This window comes from Arctopsyche grandis, chromosome 13, assembly GCF_051622035.1.
Source record: "Arctopsyche grandis isolate Sample6627 chromosome 13, ASM5162203v2, whole genome shotgun sequence".
NCBI lineage: Eukaryota > Metazoa > Arthropoda > Insecta > Trichoptera > Hydropsychidae > Arctopsyche > Arctopsyche grandis.
This window is the reverse complement of record NC_135367.1, coordinates 1,574,894-1,593,362: the sequence shown is the minus strand read 5'-3', so window position 1 is coordinate 1,593,362 and position 18,469 is coordinate 1,574,894. Positions and strand designations below refer to the sequence as shown.

The following is an 18,469-nucleotide window of genomic DNA, read 5'->3' as shown; positions in this document are numbered from 1 at the left end:
GGACGAATTTCATTTGCAAAAGGATTAATTTTCATTTGCAAAAGTACTGATTTCATTTGCAAAAGGATGAATTTCATTTGCAAAAAGGGTGAATTTCATTTGCAAAAGGGTGAAATAGGCTTGAAAAAATATTATTAAAGAAATTATATATTAGTTGAACAGATGAGCGCTGGATGACAGTTATACATAGATGTAAACATAATTCGTTATATATATATATATATATATATATATATATATATATATATATATATTTATATATATATATATATATATATATATATATATATATATATATATATATATATATATATATATATATATATATATATGTATGTATGTATGTTTCTAATTTACAAAAGCAATAGATATTTACCTACATAGTAATATATTAAATTATTGATAAACGAAATGAGCCTTAATTACTATAAATTACTATAAACTATCATATAAAATTTTAATATGACGAAAATGTCTATATTTTTAATTCTTACGGCTAATTTTTACTTTATCTATGTACGTAGTTTTTGATATATGTACATACATACATATGTACCTAAACGCATCATAACATTATGGACTCGTTATTAAATAATTATTTAAAAAGCATAATTTTCAACAATAACCATAGAACTAGAGGTTCTGATCGAGAAATCTTGTCTCGAGATTTCTCGAGAAATTTTGATTCTCGTTTCTCGAGAATATTTTATTGTAAAATTACGAGATTCTCATTTCTCGAGAATATTTTATTATGAAAATTCGAGATTCTCGTATCTCGATAAAATATGGGATCAACCGTGTGATTGGTGCTTATTTTTAATCTTACGAAAATCAAAAACTTGTAAAATTTGTAACTCTCAACATTAAATCAATTCTAGAATCGCCAGTATTTAGTATATTCATCAAATCATAGTATTAATAAAGTTTTTTGATTTACTTTTCATTGATGAATAATGAAAATAAATATTAAATTGAAAATTTTCAAAATAACATATGTACATATGTATGTATGGACATGCATTCATACAACACATACATACATTGAAAAAATTATTTCCATGCTAATTATAACATTTGAAAATTACAAGGTTTATCTTAGTTTTGGACAAACCTCCTAAAACTTTTCGGATCGCTTTGAAACTTTGCCATTTTTTTTGGAATAAAAAACGTTTATTTTATCGGAGAGGTTTTGAAAAAACGATGAAAACCATTTCAGAATAATTTGAATTTAATAAAAGGATAAAGGGTATAAAATCATTTACGTCATTGCATTATTTTAAACCAAATTTGAGGGCCATGAATTTATGATACCGCAAAAACCCGTTGAAAAACCTTACATATGTATGTATAACATGTCATGTAAAACAATCAAGAAAAAAAGTAGTTCGAGAAACAGTTGTCAAAAGTCGTTTTGAGAACTCTTTTATCAAAACGAACTCATAGTAAAAAAAACCGTTTTGAATGAGTTCGTTCATTCGGTCCAAATATTTGAAAATATATAATTTCTTGTAAGGTCTTTGTAATATTTTATACGCATAAAATATTATTAAAGAAATTATACATTAGATGAACAGATGAGCGCTGGATGACAGTTATAGATGTAAACATAATTCGTTATACATATGTATGTATGTTTCGAATTTACAAAAGCGAAAGATATTAATTAGTAAAAATATACCTTATTAAATTATTGATAAACGAAATGAGCCTTAATTACTATAAACTATCATATAGATTTTAATGTGACTATAATAACACTGAGCAACAAAAACGAAAGCATTTAAATTGCAATTACCGCTCGAGTTAGTACGTTTAGATAAAAATAAAAAATATTGAAATAGAAAACCAATCCTTATAAACGAGGTGAAATAAAAAAATTGCCAAATAAATGCAAAATAGCACGGAGAAAAAATCCGTAAAAAAAATATTTTTTTTACTTTTAAAATTCGCTAGACAATTAATTATAAGTATTTTAAAGCAATGCAATATCACAATCAATAGGAAAAACATCTGACTATTGATTCCAATACTCACTTTGAGCACAGCAATACTAGGTTTTGAGTTAAAGACCGCAAAAGCCAAAAAACTGTAAAAATCGCGCATTTTTTTAAACGCTCATATCTCGTAAACAATCACCAACCAGCAAAAATCAATATCATATTCGAATTCAGTGGGTCAAAGTTAGTAAAGATTGGTTAGTCTCCGCTCTGGTAACTAAAAAACGTGATTTGTTGTGGCTCAATGTAATTTTCAACAATAACCATAGAACGGGAGATGTTTAAAATTACTTTAAAAAGCTATTTTTTTCGAGAATTGCCTCTGCGAATCGTAAACGATGTAATAATTTAATTATGGGAAAAGCCGAAAAAAATTATTCGAGCTCCGCGAACGAATTTAAGTATGCGCTTTTTTTTCGTAAACGTATTTCATCATTGAAAAAAAATATAATCTTGAAAACTTTGAGAATCGCTATTAGAAAATATTTTGTTATTATGTATAACTAATACAGTGTTGAGAAAATTGAGAATAGAGTGTGAATTTATCCAATTGATAAAACTGAAATATAACATTTAAAAGAAAAAAAAGTGTGTCCATTTGAAAAAAAACTAAAAGCACTGCGCGAAAGATTCAATCGATCATTTTTCTTTTATATTATTTTGGAGAATATGTAGGTACATATGATTTGTCATCTTACAATTATTTTTTGTGAAAAGGTGCTACACATGTATTTATAAAAGTACGTTTAATATAAAATTCCAGCAAATGTAATATAATATAGCGAAAAAAATTAATAGTATGATTCGTGTTGTTACGAAAAATTGGTAAAACTGAAACGAAAAATAAAGCGGTATAAAGCATATGTATGTAGGTAGAATATTTGTCAGTGCATCGGAAATTCCTATAACGCTCCGTTCGCGGTCGTTCCTTGCAAAACGCAGAGTTTACGTAAGCTTGGCGACCACTTCACCAGCGGGCCGTGTCGGTGGTCGCCCACGCGCCCTGGTCGCCCGGTCGCCGTCGGCCAGTCGATGATCGCCCAGTGCGATGGGCGCCCAATTGACGCAGGGCCCAATTGACGCAGAGTCCGCCAGTCTCGTCGTCCAATTGTCGCAGTGGCGAGTAACACTGATCGCCCAATCGTCCTGGGCGCCCAATCGACCGTGTCCCCGCTCTGGGGCATCACGGAAACAAAACAGTGAATGAAACATAAGATTGCTAGGAATGGAGAAATGAGGAGAAAGAGATTTTCGTTCATGATAGTTTCGTGATTCAGTCTAATCTAAGCCTGGCAACACTAGTATCAAAAATGTAAGGAGAACACAGGAGAAAGGAAAAATAATGGAACTCATTAGAGAGATTTTCATTTAAAATATGACAATCAAGCAATTATATTGTCTTAAAGAACACACTTGGCAACACCGGTATGAAAAACCTGAGGAAAAATTACTTATGTATGTAAAACAACAGATTATTCGTATTATTGTTTGGGCTCATACTCATAAGCAGTAAGTAAATTGAAAACGCATTAAAAGATACAATCAAACACAGTGGATAGATTAAGAAAGATTGCAAGCAGGGCTGTACAGTCCAATTAATTAATTAATTTTTCTATTGATGTTTTATATAGTTTATATGTAGTTAGTTTTTACCATTTTTTCATATTGGTAGCAAATAGTATATATAGAAGTTTTTTCTTTTTTTATTGTATTCGTATACACATTTTGGCAGTGACAGTATGTACATACATATGTACATATGTCGAATCGAAACGACTATTAGGGCGAAATTACACAGCGTGGGATGTGGGACGTGGTTTTTTTTAGATAGTTTTAAACATATAGAAAAAAATGTGTAAAACGACACATTTTAGCTGTTTCGTTGAAATTCTATAGCAGAATTTATTCTTGCTTGACAGTGATATGTACCAAAACGACCCTTTGGACCATTTTCGGTAAAATTTTTCTTCAAATATGGAATACACCGTTATCGATCACTGTCAAGCAAGAATAAACACTACTATAGAATTTCAACAAAACAGCTTGAATGTTTCGTTTTGAAAAGACGATACCGTGTATAGTACCATGTACACCACATTTTTTCTATATGTTAAACTATCTAAAAAAAAAACCACGTCCCACATCCCACGCTCTGTGATTTCGCCCTTATAGTATGGCGAGCGTTACCTCAGACAGACAGAACAGCGATATTATATATATATATATATATATATATATATATATATATATATATATATATATATATATATATATATATATATATATATGATGATGCTTACTAAATTAAAATTTATTGGTGGATTTATATCAACAAAATTGGAGACTAGTTGACAGATACCGTAATACTATTGTTGCATAGGGGTGGGTGGAGGATCCAAGTAAAAGGCCTTAATCGTTTCACAGCATTTATTGATGATTAAGGAGATACACGCATTGGCAGTGCTCAGTCCAGAATGACCTGATATCGCCTACATACCGCCTTATAAAGGGTAGATCTCTCAGGTCGTCTAATCTGTTTACCAATTGTATAGTCACGTATTCGGATATGTATTCCCACGACATTGGGTCTCCCCGTACCGATTCTGAGAAAGGACTAATAACGGTCATTGTTTAGCCTAAATGCACTAAGAGTCCAGATATAATACTGGAAGTAAGTGCAAGCACTTAGTTAATCCGTTAACAGATATCCGTTGGTCCTAAGTGCAAGCACTTAGTTAATCCGTTAACAGATAACCTTTGAACGGTCACATAGTCTCTGGGATTCTATTCGGTTAATCCGCGGCGTACGTAACACTATTAATTAAATAAAGTAATAATAAAAAGTCGGAGTCGGTTGATTTTTTACGACTCCGACTCCGCTTGAAATGCTCCGATTCCACAGCCCTGGTTTCAAATTAATTGTACATAAAGTGACGACATAGCACATTTAACTATGATAAAAGTAACAATGCACAATCTAGTCCAAGTATGTTGCATTTCCGCGTCGCGTTCTACATAAACGGTCAGTTTTTTTCATACACACTTTACTATAGTATACCTATGAAGAAAGTGATTTTTTGGTCAAGCAACGGTACAAGCCTCGCGATCCAAATGTCTCACATTGCGAGATGTTACAAAAAAAAAAGTGATCGATGGAATCACCAGACTAAAATGCGATCGCACGCCCATACAACCATTTTCGTTCTGTACAACGAATGTAGCACAGATCGCCGATCGAATACTATTCAATTGAAATTTCATCGAAACAATAATTAGTGGCCCGCATGCGTATTTTATACTCCGTCGTAAATTGGTATAATAAGCCCTGTCGGCTATTTTCTTCACGTAACACATAGATGGATAATCTGCCAGATTTATCTGCACCAAATCGGCCAACTTTGCAATTGGGCAATTGCAGCGACAGTTATTACCAAATTGCCACTACTAAACGATAGTCATCCTGATTTATCAATCGTATAGATTGTTGCCTACGATATTTGTGGTGTGTAACTGGCGATATTTCGTATTTACATACATATGTTGTATGTACATATCAGAGAAATGTTATAATAATAGAAGTGCCTTTACGAATAAATAAATTGTGTCAATAATACGCGGTACGTCTCCATAACTACGCTACAACGCACGGATATAATCAGGGTCATCACATATTCACTACAGAAATTAAAGTTTCATTTTGATATAGATTTATTTACAATTTGAGTATATGGTGGTGTTGGGCGTTGGTGGCCAATCCGTTTCTTTTCTCAGTTGGCAGATTATTTATATCCACTTTTTTATTTGTCTGTCCTTGGGAACTATTAAATTAACGTGTAATGTATAGTTTCAACAAAAATATGTCCAATATAAAATGAACGATGATTATATTAATTAAACTCAAATAATTGGTTAGGGCGGTTTCAGACTAGCGTATTTTTATGCGCGTATATCGTCGTTTCGGCATACGCGCTTACACGCGCGCTACATTTCGCGCTTCAAAAAACCGGAATCGCGTACACGGGCTTATTCCAGCGTGTTCGCTCCAACCGGTAGTGGTGATTTAGTATCAACATGGATAATACGAGCTTATAAGCGCGTCTACGCTCGTACGAGTTGCGCGTATGGAGAACGACGCGCCTATACGCGCCTACATGCACTTCAAAAAACGAGATTATACGCGCGTATAAAACGCTAGTCTGAAACCGCCCTTACACTATTCGAGAAATGACGACTTTTTTGGTTCAGAGACGAGATATGACTTTTCTTATAGATCTATGCCCAGTGAACAAGAATCTGGTAATAAAAAATGTTGATCGACTCGAGATTCGGAGATATATGTGTTTTTTTAATCGCACGATTTTTCTATATCTTTGTGTTGTTCGGTCGATGTCTCAAAATATGTCATTTTTCTGTTCAAAATGAATATTGGAATCTATAGTCGGGTATTTTATCTTTCATTTGTAGTACTTTTCAGCTTTAAAATCTTTCTAAGTAGTCGTCCAGTTCAAATCAAAAGTCAAAAGTACCTATTTTAATACTATTTTATATTGAGTATTTTCTATTGAAATATGTTTATTGGGATAGTATTCTGGCCACACTATTTTTTAGAAAAAACATATTTCGACTATTCTTGTGGATTAATAACAAAAATTATATTAATAACTGGTTTAACTCGATAAAATAAACGAATTTTTGTAATAAATTTTTCCAACGAATAAAATTTAAAAGACTTTTCCATCTAGAAATGAGATCGTTGTCCAGATGAGATAGAATAAAAATAAAAATATGTATATACACATACAAGTTCATAGATGAAAAATAAATTTATACATAATCATAAAAAACAATAGCATTATAAAAATAGCAGATAAAGTAAAAATATCAAATAATAAAATACAAAGTAGGGATTGTCTTGCACGTATAGCCGGCACGAATATATGTACATATAAGAACCAGCTGCAAATACAAAATATACCTGCGAGGTCGAAATGGAAGAGAAGATCAAAATTTCACTCATACATCACATTGAATTATGAACATAATGTTGAGCGCAGGCTACCAGATAAATACGCTAAAATAATCTAAAATAACCTACACACACTGATATGGAAAATATCACATTCAGGCTCAGCAGCAACGATTTCATTGAGATATACATAGATATAAAATTCTATATCCATTATATTCTATGGTATCAACATAAACCAGCAGCATAGCTCAGTCGTTTAGCTTCTGCTTAGCGTCAAGAAGGTGCCGGGTTCAATCCCTAAATGAAAATGAATTTTTCAGAGTATCCTGTTGGTCAGACCTGGTTTTGTGACTCCAGGTTGATCGTTTCCTATTAGAGTTTGCAAATTTTATCTGATTTCATTGTTGAAACGGTTCCCGGAAAAAAAATTGGCTAAAAATCCTTCCTACCTACTATGTCACCACTATTTGAAGTTTGATTGATGTACAATAAAATTTATGTACAATTCATAGACGTCTCGTTAATTTGCGAGTGTCTCGCAATTCAACGACTTATATTAAAAATGCTGCATTTGTATTTGTTATTTGTAATTGGCCAGGAAGGCGCATTGGGATTTACCTATAAGGCCTTCCTGATATATATGTAAATAAATAAATAATAAACAAATGGCAAAAAACCGAAATTAACACATGATCTTTAGATCCCAAAATCCAATGCCCAAAATTGGCAAAAAAACTCACATCATTTTAGCAAATCGTATACACAATATACACATGTACATATTTACAATAATTCAAATAAAATTTTTTAACAAATGAATGTTATTACATTATACTATAATTTAAACACAAAATAAAATTAGACAGCGCGTGTATTTTGGACTCGAAAGGAAAAAGTTCTGTTCAATTCAATGAAGATCTGAAAATTTTGAAAGGATATGCTAAAGTTGTGTTCCTGACCTTCTACACGTTACAATAAAGTAAGTATATACATACATATATAGTATACATTATGTAAATATATTACAATAAATTCAATGCAGGAAAGTGTTACCAGAGAAATATTATAATAATAGAAGCGCTTTTACGAATAAATAAATTATTTCAATGTTACGCGTACGTCTCCAAAACTACGCTAAAACGCAGGAAATACCATCAGCGTCATCATATATTCACTACAGAAATGAAAGCTTTATTTTGATATAGATTTATTTACAATTTGAGTACATATATATAGTGGTGTTGGGCATTGGTGGCCAATCCGTTTCTTTTCTCATTATTTTTATCCACTTGTTTGTACTTGTCTGTCCTTGGGAACTCTTAAATTAACTTGTAATGTATAATTGGTTATTAATATAATTGAGTATTTGGCGCCACCAAGAGAAATATTTTTACATTTATTTAAAAATATTTTTTACATTTTTTTGGTGCCACCCCTGAAATTTTATGTAGAATGCGGGCGATCGCCATGAAACTTTTAAAAACTGTCAAAATACGATGTTAATTGAATAATATGTTACTTAAATGATCTACTGTGCAATTTTTTACGATGCACTTGCAATTGCCTTTGCCCAGAGAAGTTTTAATCGGACATACGTCGAGCATTAAATACGACTGATGCTAAAATTATATAGGAATGTCTGTGGACAGTCGTCACTTGACAACAATATAACGCATAAAGCCACTTCTATTATTATAATAACATTTCTCCGAGTGTCACTAAATTTTTAGTTTTTACATGAACATTCTTCTGACATCTTGAGAAACTAGGTTTCAAATAAAAATAGGCAAACAATCAATTGAAAGCATATATATTTTGAACAGTTATTTACAACTGCTTTGTTACTGATTGTATACCATCAAAATTGCTATCGGATCACATCCTGAACAATCGTTTCTCGAACGTACAAAAATTTAGTGGGTCGAACGTGATGCATTCACTATCGAATATTGTAACTTGTTTTACGCTTCGACCGATGATGATGACCCACAAAAAAAAATGAGATCGCACAAAAAAAGTATCATACGACCCGCACGAGAAAATTTATGCAAAAATCGCATAAAATTCGCATTTGAAAATTCACTTTTCGAGAAAAGAAAGTGTTTCGGCCGCGAGAACAGGATAAAGGAGTAAACTTTCGCGACATGAATGATTCAAACGCGGTCTAATTAGAATCGATATAAATACATAAGCCATTGTTTACGAATGCATTTACTTTCTTTTCAAATTGAGTAACCGATAGGTGTATTGTGTATTAGCTGTAATGTAATTGTGATGTAAATTTTATGACTGCAAGAAGGTTAACGCAAACAACCCGAGGGTCACAGTCATTATCGGACAGGTGTAATTTCGCAATGTAAATTTTACGACGAATTGCATTCTATTGTTATATAATGTATAATAATAATAAAGCAATTATAATATCAAGTAGCTGCAGTACCCGGCTTCACTCGGGAGTGGTTTGTGTTTTCATTTTATCAACCTTGAATGTCTAAAATTATTTGGTGCTACTTTAGTATGCGGTCTACCTTAGCATGCGATCTACCTTTGAATCGCGGTCAACTATTTTTTTTTATTTCCCCATTTATTTCGCCCCATAATGTTATCGAAGCATTTCTATCAAAATATCGTCAGGAGATACATATCTCTTAACCAAATCTAAAGTGAATAGGACCAACCTTAACTTAACCTAACCTATCCTGACCCTTAAATAAATAGGTGTTAGCTGCTAAGATGTTTTTTTTTGTTGTGAAAATATTGATGAAATAAAACTTAAAAAAAAAGATATCTTAGCATCCAACACCTATTTATTCAAGGGTCAGGATAGGTTAGGTTAAGTTAAGGTTGGCCCTATTCATTTATGATTAGGTTGTTAGGGTCGGTATTATTCAGTCTCAGTGTCACACGCGAGAACTGAGACAGTGAGACCGCATATTAAAGTAAAAACGTGAAGGTAGATCACATACCAAAGTTAATATGTGAAGGTAAATCGCATACTAAAGTAGCTCCAATTATTTCATGTCGAAAGATTAAAACATGAAACAACACCCTTTCAAGGTTGAAATATAATATTTAAATGTTTTATGCGTTTTGTTTCATCAAAAGACTTTGATTTTTGCTAAAATAAAATCCCCAACTGAACAAGAAAAATGTATACGGCGATTTGTCCATAGGTTTGACAGTGATCATTTGACATTTCTTCAAATATGATTCCCATATTTAAAGAATGGTAGGAGAAACTTGTAGAAATAATAAGATCATTCGGATTAATAATGACATGAAGATACGCCTCTCACCGCTTGAGTTCACGTACAAAAGTCCCGTGCCGCAATTTTGACCGTACTTAGTATACAAAAATCCCCAATCACAGTTTTTTTGTCCGTAAATGAATCTCAAATCACAAGAATCTCTACAAAGTTTCGAAAAAACGGTCTATAATATAATAATATATATAGAAATTTTAGAAGTATACGTTATGCATAGGGATGTGGCGTGACAACCGATCGTGTCGGTTGGTGGTGTCAGCGTCAGATGCGCTGCGCGGGAGCATACACGCATTCACACATCCACGAAGACACACACACACATTCATTCATCATTTCGACGTGGGAGAACGGCGAGCGTTTAATAAGCGAACTGGAATGCAGCCATTGAAATCAACGGGCACAACACTAGTTTAGTAATAAAAGGTTGTATTTTTTTTAAATGTAGTCGAGAAATTCGTCTCTAGTAGGGTTTGTCGTAGCGTCTCGAATTTCGTAATCAGTGATCTTGCAGAAGATGTTTTTGATCTCAGTGAATAGCTTAGTATAAATTAATAAATAAGTCAAAGATGAAATTAAGGAATAAGGGTGGGGTGTTTATATAAAATTTACCCCATAATATTTGTAATAAAATTTACCCCATAGTTTGTCATACAATATTTGGTTCAGGTCAGTTAATCGAATTGAAACAAACAAAACGTTTGCAACAATAATACAGAAAATATATCAGTAATTGAATGATTATGACTTATTATCGAAATTTCCGAACAACATAATTAAGTAGATATGTTTATAATGGGTCTACGTGACGAGACAGAATGTTAAATTACAGAAAACACAAATATCGGAAGGCAAAGATCAAAAATCGCAAGATCTTAAGTCGAAAGATCAAAAAAAAATGGTGCATGGTAAACGGTACATACTCACGTACATACTCATTTAATTTGCGCGAACAGGATACAACAGGAACAAGAGGAACATGCTTTTCCTCCCGTATTCTGCGCGCGCACATTAATACGGGAGGAAAAGCCTGTTCCTCTTGTTCCTATTGTATCCTGCTCGTGCAAATTAAGTGAGTATGTACCGTTTACCATGCACCATTTTTTTTTTTGATCTTTCGACTTAAGATCTTTCGATTTTCGATCTTTGCCTTCCGATATTTGCGTTTTCTGTAATTTAACATTCTGTCTCGTCAAGGAGACCGGTTTATAATACATGTAATATCAAATTGATGCGTTCATTGAATGCCGGAAAATTTTAAAGTACCGAGGGGGGGGGGGGGGAACATACAAATTCCGAAATTTGTATGTATTTGAAAAATGGCCAAAGAAAGTAGTGTCGGATTTAACTTGAGGTTATTTTGAAACGAAGGTTTTTTATTGTCCTCTTACTGGTGTCCAGCCAGATGTGACCATCGCGTGAGCTCCACAACTGGAGCGAAGTGCAAGGAGGTCAAGTTTAAGCTGATTTTTCACCGGGAAAAAATATTGCATCGAAAGTGCATTCAGCATTCAAGTATAAAATAAACGTATATGAATTTAAAAGAAAAATAGTATTACATTTATTCACTAAAATAAACTTTTAGCATCAATTTCAGACTGACAGACCCACACACAGTCTACTCGACCAAGTCGCGCCCCCCACCACTAATGCCATATCTAATTGTGAAACATTTTTTAAATTAAACTTGTTCAGAAACACATGTAATTCAACTTACAGTTACAACCCTGGATTACTTTCATCATATATGTATATACATATTTTATTTTTACATCAATATATACCAGAAATGCCTAACAGTTAATTATAAACATTCTAGCATTTTTTATTACATAAATCGCTGTATTTCAAGGGGCTGAAGAACATGAATTAATTATTGATAAATGAATTAATCCATAGAGACATCTATGGATTTAGACTCGTACATACATTTTTAACATATTGTACATAAATCAAATTCAGATATTTGTGACATAGCGGGCAGGATGGTTTTTGCCAATTTGATGGAGGAACCGTTTCAACAATGAAATCAGATAAATTGGCAAACTCTGATAGGAAACGATCGACTCGGAGTCACAAATATCCAAGTCTGACCAACAGTATTGAAGATTAGCATGGGATCGAACCCGGTAACCTATCGGTGTTTAACATAAACGCAACCACTGAGCCATACTGCTGGCTTTGGCTTGGCATATGTATGTATAATATAAATATGTAAGTCATTAAATAGCGTGCAAAATATGAAATGAAATGTACATATAAAAGCATTGAAAAGTATATGCTCGAAAGAATGAAAAGGGATTGAAAGTGGAACACGTGTTTGAGTGATTGAGCGAATGTATGGAAGACATACAATTTCGTTTAAAATCAATGCAATTAAGAAGAAAGTACATTATTATAAATGTAGACTTGGACAAGATGACAGAGAATTGAACAAGATTCTGACAGAAAACATTCATTAATAATACATAATGGGGTGGCCCTGTATAATTAACATGAAATAAAGTTTTCACATAACCTTTTGAACACTCAAGTTCATCCAGTACTGCGACCTTGAATCACACAATTTGGCGAATTAAGCTGAAATGCGAAGAAAAGGAACTTGTCAAGGGTCATCGAGGACCTTCGCAAGTTCGTAAAAATAACCAGTTTAATAGTTACATATGTGGACAGTCAGATATCAGGTTTCGACCGAAACTTCCATATACATATTTGACTGGAGATTTTTTGTATTATCCAAACACAGCACAAAGTAAACGACACATCAATTCACCTATGATCCAAGCAGATATGAGGACATTATAAAGATTAAAGTTTGGTTTGAGAAGACCAATACGAAGACACTCGAAATATACGTTTAATTTTACGATAAGTAAACGAGGAAATCGCAGTCTAAAACTACAGCTTTAAAGTAGTACAGCATTTTTCAATCTAAAAAATCCACATTTTCATAAATCGCTTTTTTTCTTAAAATATATATGTAAGCTAAAAATAATGGTGTTTCTAAGAAATTAACAATAGTGAACCATTTTTGTGTGCGAACGCCAGTTTTTGCTTATAAAGTGTGAGGATAATGAATTATTATTGCTGGTGTTGGATGTTGGACAATTTATATAGACGATTTATCAGTCGTAGACTCGTAATGAACGGTAGTAGGTAACATATTTTTCATGGACAAATATTACTATATGTACAATAGACTGAATTTTTGAGCACTATTATTGTCAAAACTTTACATAGATGATAATTCGCTGATTTCTACAGTCTAATTCTTATTAATATAAATATAGTAAACTCTCGATTATGGACAAAAGTGTTATATCATCAATGAAACGTCTTTAGCGTCAAACTCTTGTTGAGAAAGGTGACAAACTAATCAATTTCTGGAAAAAAAATGACGATATTGGATGCTATACACGGAATAACACAATCTTGCTCAAAAGTAAAGCCAGTACACTTATTCTATCATGGGGAAAGATTCTTCCTGACATGGAAACATATGTAGTGGATTCTGAAGACAATGAAGCAAATGATATATCTGAAATATGTGGATTATTGGAAAATTTATAATGTTTTGAAAACGTGGATAGGGAAAACATCGAGGAGTGGCTCAATTGTGATTTAGGTGATCCAGATTTTAAACGCATGGATGATGCAGATATCGTTTCTTTTGTTTCTCAAGAGGAAGAAAATGAGAGTGACACTACAAATGAAGAAGATACCAGTGATTACATTAGTCATACAATGGTACAACACTAGTACTAACTACTAACGGCCACTTATCTGCTTAACTATGAGCGTTTTTCTTAATAAATAACGATTGTTGAGTGTTGTAAATATGATATTATATTCGAAACCAAGTCAAACTTTGATGATTCGGATTATCCGTGCCCTTCCTCCCTAGCATTAGCCCGGATAATCGAGAGTGTACTGTATCTGCAAAAGAGCTCGGTATATTTGAATGTAGCGCAAGTTCAATTTTCAGTTCCAAAATCATTATTTATATTTGACTTCATTCACAAATTGTTATCACTTATTTTAATTCTATGTGTCCAGAATCTCGGAAAAGCAGAATAAGCGAATAAATACAGGCTACCAGTATTTTTAAATATTGTTAAACGCAAATCATTATATTTAAAGTTTTGCGAGATATTTCTCGGAAGGAAGAAAAGTGAACTTGATGTTACTTTCAATAATAACGGCTCAAATATGTAAATATTCCAAGTATAAATGGATAAAGTATTGTGATCGTCAGAAAAGGTCCGAAATAAATTGCCCAACCAAAGTTGGACGATTTATCTCTCGATCAATAAATATGCAATACTAAAATATGAAATAGTATTACAAAAAAAAAACTCGAATGAGATAACATCTTGGGTATGCTATGGGTCAAGTGGTGTCAATGGTCGTGTGCTCAAATATAGGTGAATTGAACAGTTTATTATTACTACGAACATACATATTTACCGATCAATTGAATCAAAAGGTGCCTAAAAAATATAGCAGCTTCTATTTGCACGTGATCGATAATCAGACGATTAAACAAAAGCGCACAAAACACTGGGGCTCAAAAGTAAAAAAAAAAAAGAGTAAAATCTTCAGAGGTGTAAAAATCATCGACGATAATTTAAAACCACAACAAATGCCCCAAGTGCTAAGTTTTATTATCGAAGAGTTACATAAGAAAGCACGCGCCATATAAAACAGCACGTAAAACTATTGCGATTAAAGGTTTTTTTTTTAAATTTATAATACGTAGATACATATGTATAATGCAGATTGCGGTGAAAAGAAAGTGAAATTGGCGATGATGAAAATTTAATGTTTCTGGTGCAACGACATACCTCGACTATCCAGTTTCACATTTGAAAACTTGCAGTGAAATTCGATGAATAAACTCACTATGTGCAAACATGCACTTGTAAATGGAAAACAAATGTGTAAGAAATTGGACGAAAGGGCTGGGAAAACCGAACGAGCTCAATCTTTGAAATCTTTCAGAACAAATTTCGGTAGATTGGTTTGCCTGGTTAAGATTATGGTAGGAGAATTTCACGGAAACGAAAGGATAAATGAAGATGACACTCCAATTAATCACGCTTTATCTCGTGCGACAGACTTCTGGGTAACTGATGGTAGATCTTTAAAGGTACAGACACACGTCATGTGTTTTTTAGACAGTTTCGCACGTGTAAAAAAAACGCTAGCACGTCAAATATATATATCCTATCACAATCCAGGCCAAAACTCACCTTCTGAAGTGTTTTCGGTGATATTTTATCCTGTATTGATATGGGTTTGACAGTGATTCCAATATTTGAAAAGAGAAACTTGTCAAAATAATAAGATCGTACAAATTAACAATGACATTAAGTAAAGCCCATCACAGCTGGAGTCTACAGTTAGACGTACCGTGCCGCACTTTTTAGTGTGTTACCAGAGATAGGCGTTAGGCGTTAGGCGAATGCTCGACAATAATAATAGACCTCTCCATTACTTTTCAAAGGAACAGAGCAAAAAAAATGGTTGACACTAGTAATTAACAATCTGAACGCCCCACTTTAGTTCTTACCATTAAGGTGTGAAATTATTAGTTGATTTATGCCACACAAACATTGAAGTATAATGTATAGAATAGTCATTCCTAACAAAAGTATCGCTTAAAAGCGAGCCATCGAAGAGAGAGACGGAAAGTCAGAAGAGAGACAAAAGAGTGAGGAAAAAAAATTCGTGGAAGTGATCGTCCCTTATCGTCCTTTGACGTTCAGGGACGCACGGGCACATACAGATGTTCGGACTTTGTTGAACTAATACTACCACACAATTTCACTAGTAGAGCCTATTTCAAAGAGATCCTACTGCTACAGGGTTTAACAATCAACTGAGCAAAACAGCCGAAATCTCCGTTTGCACGGAGTTTTTGTAGCAACATTTTTGGAAGCTAAGAGCGCTTCTACCCATTCTACTTCAATGCACACTAACAATCTTGGATGATTTATTTCTCGATTTAGTGTAATAAAATGGAATTTAGTAGATAGAAATCTCAGGAATCGATGCATCTGGAAGGCTATTGCTTTTATTTAAGTAGAAATTTTGTATGGAACGGTCACGATTTTGGTTTTATTATCATCCAAATTTTTACAATAGAACCAATGTTTCAAACTAGGGATTGTGAACGTGAGCCCATCACGCTTTTGATTGGGTAAGCAGCGTAAGTGCTTATAAAATTCGAGTAAAAGATGAGAAAAACAGTGTTAGTAAACAAAAAAAATAATAAGCAATAGGCATGGTGACGCAGAACGCACAATTCTGGCAATTGCAATAGTGCTAATACGGAAACAATGGAAGTTTCGCAAACGTCACTTGCAATTTTCCCAAGTGCTTTTCCCACACAAGCAATCTCCGATAGAACTCTGAAATCGGATTGATACTCGAGTGGAAGAAATCCAGTAGCTTGGTAAAACTTGGCACGTTCAAAGCAAAGGAAAGTGCAAGTGGTACGCGAGCAGGCAACAAAACGGTAACGGTGCACAACAATGACGATAAATTGAATACGCGGCGAATTCAAAATCAGCAGATCAATCATGACCGGACCAAACATAATAACCCACATCCTGAAAGACGCGCGCGAGAGAAAACAGCTTGTGCAGACAATGGGAGATGCGGATTACTTATGTATTTATAGCAATGGAGTACGTGCTCTTTCATCAAAACCAATTGCAAACACTGTATTGTACTATCTAGAAACTTGTCATCGAACACAACGCTCTGATCATTCCTGCTTCATCAAAAGAAACGAGTGTCCCACTCAGAAAGTGTGATTCTTCAATCGATGTTATATTATGGGGCTCATAAATGATGCGATTCACTTGAATAGATGGTATACATAGGATACAATGAGACACCCCATACAATTTCCTATTTTTGTCTACCCATCTCCCCTTCTGTCTTTCTTTTACCTTTTTGCATTCTCTCGAGTACCATTCTAGCACTTCTTCTGTCCACCTTTCGTCCATTCTTCTAACTACGGGGCCTACCCATTGCCAATTCTATCTCTTTACTCTGTCTGCTACCCTTTTCATACTTCTCACCCACGTATTCCAGCACTTCTTATGTCCACCTTTCGTCCATTCTTCTAGCCATGTGGCCTACCCATTGCCAATTCTATCTCTTGTCTACAACCCTTATACTTTTCACCCACGTATTCCGCTTCATGTATTTCCTCGTTACGTTGAGCATACAGCGTTCTATACTTCTTTGGTTCTATATACAATATGTATATACTAGTTGTTTTACCCGGCTTCACTCAGTATTTGTAATATAAACAGACTAAACATGGCGAATCTGATATAAATATTCAGTTGTTTTTTTTATTAAATTTATTTGAATCGAAAAAAAATAATATTCAACCAATCGCATCGTCGTCATAGAAACTTTGACTTGTTTTCGACGTTCCCAACCAAAAATACATAAATATATATAAATATACAAAATCTCTTTCGAAATTATATATTAGATTCTAATTGCATATATTATTTGTTTGAGGAGAAATACATATACTGGGAACATTGATTTTATAATTTAACTAGCACAATAGACTAGTGGTTAGCATATAATACTTTGAACAGGGTGGTCACGGGTTTAAATCCCATGGTTTCTGCTGGCAAGAACTTAGAATTGTGACTCCAGGTAGAGCGTTTCCTATCAGAGTTTGTCAATTTATCTGATTTTCATTGAAACGGTTCCAACAAATTGGCAACCTTACCAATTTTCTCGCTAAATCTAGAGTTTTCAGCAATCTCAAATTTCACTGAATCGTATAAAATGCTGCAAATTTACAAATTGACAATAAATGTCTCTGTGAATGTTAATTGATATGTATTTACCGAGTTGTTTAAAATGCTGCAAATTTGACCATGGATGTCGGTGTGGTTATTAATTGATATTGATATGTACTTTGTATAATATTCATAATATCAAATGTACAATGTTTCTGGCCAGTAAGACGCATTGGGGTTACCTGTTAGGCCTTCCTGGTATAAATTAAAGATAAAATAAAATAATTTAAATATACATATGTATGTAGATAGCAGTAAATACATACATAAGTATAGGAGTAGATACATACATCTCGTTAGAAATATTGAGTAAGGAAGTATGGAACGCCGAATACTCGATAAAACGAGAAGAAATAGGGAACGGAATACGTGGGTGAGAATTGTGACAAAGGTAGTAATGGC

At 33.5% G+C, this 18,469-nt stretch overlaps 1 protein-coding gene across 1 annotated transcript in view; it reads right to left on the bottom strand.

Annotated features, from left to right (window-relative positions):
* The window catches only part of Brf (Brf RNA polymerase III subunit), a 73,322-nt gene that overhangs the window by 23,999 nt on the left and 30,854 nt on the right, over positions 1–18,469 (bottom strand). The gene's annotated exons all lie outside the window — the stretch shown is intronic.